This window comes from Limulus polyphemus, unplaced genomic scaffold, assembly GCF_000517525.1.
Source record: "Limulus polyphemus unplaced genomic scaffold, Limulus_polyphemus-2.1.2 Scaffold221, whole genome shotgun sequence".
Taxonomy (NCBI): Eukaryota; Metazoa; Arthropoda; class Merostomata; order Xiphosura; family Limulidae; genus Limulus; species Limulus polyphemus.
Window position 1 is genome coordinate 523,883 of NW_013665831.1, and position 2,778 is coordinate 526,660.

A 2,778-nucleotide genomic window follows, 5' to 3' on the forward strand; every position below is an offset into this window, starting at 1 on the left:
ACACTGACACCAACCATTCGCGCCAAGGGACTAACAGTCTCCTTATAGTGCACCCTCAGCTTAAAGTGAGGGTAATTGTTTGTGATACTGCACGGATGCAAAACCGGATTTTCAGCTCCTAAATCCAGAGCTCTATCACAGAACCAACTCACACCCAGAGAGATTGAAAATAGAAAAACTCACTTCAATTTCGATCTAACAATAACGTTTTCATTTTTGAGAGATGTTAGTACGTATTGTTCTTTTATCGAATATAACAAAACCAACAGCTAAAGCTTTAAATATATATATGTATATGTATATTCGGAAATAAATTAAGGCTTCTTTATAAGTTTATGTCTCTCCGGACATTTCCTACAAACTATTGATTTCTGAGTGTACTTTAATCGTAGTATATGAAGACACTAAGAGTTACATATGTACTACTACGTTTCTTTCTTTCTTTAAGTTGCATTACTAGCTGTTGTTACTCTCATGGCATAACATTAAACTATTTCATCCAGTCTGTATCAAAACTCTGCAGGAGTAAATTAATTTTGTGAAATTCATAATATGATATAAATACTTCATTTTCTATGATTATTTTGTGATTCTAAGGGCGTTTGCTTTCGTGTTTTATACCTTACTCCAGCTTCTTTTAAAACATCTTATCTTTTAGGTAAACTTTATTGTCACCATGAGTTATATAAAGCTTTTATTTAAGTTCGATTTGCACCTGTTCGTTTTTATCTAAATTCATTCTCCATACTTTTTGGCTGTATGTAAGAAGTCTTGTCATTTTCAGTTCCATCACCTGCAGTTTAGAATCATACAAGCAATGTTTACTTTCAATTCTACTTGTTTTCTTGCCAGAAATAACAGTATCCGGTTCTGGTAGCTCACTTTGGAGGCCACCATTGTCTCACAGGTCACGTGGTCGTGTTCACTGATATCAAACAACAGGGAAATTGTCAGCAACGGAGTATTTCAATACTTCGCTCGTGCAATGCACACCCATCTCCATGCTCTTTACTGAGAGACTACCCATCGCGCTCACGTGATCAAGAGCGCGACCTACAACTATGTCAGAGAGTCCCTGGTTAGATTTACTTCGAGTTTGCCATTCGTTGCAGGGTATAGAGCTTGGATAGTTCTAAACGTTGTTGTAACGTGGCTAACACAGAGGTTTCAGACGGAAGATTGAAAAATTCTTCATCCAACACAAAAGCTATCAAATATTCTAATGTTTCTATTGCCCATCAACTTCTAAGTTCAAACAGCCGTTAGTCTGAAACGCTAACTACTTTTAGAGGTAAGTTTATCCTTTCCTGCTCTATTTTCGACAACGAATTCCGTCAACCCTACATGGATTCCTCTAGCAGGAAGAGAACACGTGTTTTGTCAGTAAAAACGGGTGATTCTCTCTGACGCAATTAATATAATACATTCATATATCATTACGCAAATACATAGTAAACTTAATCTATCAATTATCTCTTAATATCTCCCCAATTTCGCAAAAGTGAATGAATTAGCACTATTTTTTTTTGTATTACGGTATTAAGTCAACCAAACTGAATTGAAATCAAAAGAGAGTAAACTAAATTACATAGAAGTGAAGATATACTATTTGTTGACAGATACTAAGATTTACAAATTTATGACAAAGTTAGTTGTTAACGGTTTGTTCGAGAGATTATTGTTAAGATTTGCTTGTTTCTGTCATTAAGCGCAAAGCTATACCAGTGTGCTATCTGCTCTATGGGATGGAACCCCCATTTTTAGAGTTAGAAGCCCTTACGCTTACATCTGACTGTAGTAAAGAGACTTAAAACAAAGTATGTTATGAGCACAATGTGGTAATTTATTAAAAATTACAGTAGGTAGCATCGCTGTTAACAGTGTCTCTGGTCAGAGTGTAAACGGTAAATAAACTACAGATAGAAGAAGAACCGGCCTTCTTTTTATTAGTCATCCCGCCCTACATCAAGTAGCTCTCAGCGCTCAAGATTAAAATAAAATTATATCGCAGTTCGTTTTCTTTCTTTCTTTTTTATAATATTCAATAAACATCGTCAGGGTGCTATTCTTAAACAAATTAGATAAATAGGGCTATGTCAAAATGAATGTTAAATAGTATTCTAGGAAGCGATATAGAGATTAGAGAGTTAAATATATGTATATATGAATAACTATTTCATTTTCTACTTTCTTTTTGACAATTGTGTAAATGTATGCTACTTGATAGGTTCATTACACACTAGTTATACTAGTTATAGTTTACAATTGCTGGAAATGATATTGATTGATTTAACGTTAGAAAGAAACAGCTTTTTTTTTCCTATAGAATAATTATTAACTAGCGGAGATCCGCAAAACATTTCCGGTCAAATTAGTATCTTCATCGTAACAGTAATTCTTTAAATATAACATTTTTAGCTCAATACAAACGAATTGTAATCGTAGACAACGAAATGTGTAAATCCACTTGTATATAGGCCGTGCTTTATAAAACTTTAACTTATGTTAAGTCTATGTTCGATAAAGGGATAAATTAACACTGTAACCTTATAAGTTTATTTATCGATAGTATTAAGTACAGTAAAGTTTAGTCCTAACTAAACTAAAGTACAAAAAAACTTTACTTTACTTAATACTATCGATAAATTAACTTATAATGTTATTCTACGACCTAACATCAAACCCTTTTTTAAAAACTGTGACAAAATTATCTGTTTGACAAAATGGTCAGTAAAGTATATTTACATTCCCATTTTGTTGTTACTTCTTGTTTCATAC

General features: G+C 33.2%; 1 protein-coding gene across 1 annotated transcript in view; it reads left to right on the plus strand.

Annotated features, from left to right (window-relative positions):
• Positions 1–1,017: 1,017 nt before the first annotated feature.
• LOC111085068 overlaps positions 1,018–2,778 on the plus strand; it is a 46,700-nt gene continuing 44,939 nt past the window's right edge. The window contains exon 1 of the mRNA XM_022382152.1: positions 1,018–1,291. The gene's annotated coding sequence lies outside the window, so the exon portion shown is untranslated. The remainder of the gene's footprint in view (positions 1,292–2,778) is intronic.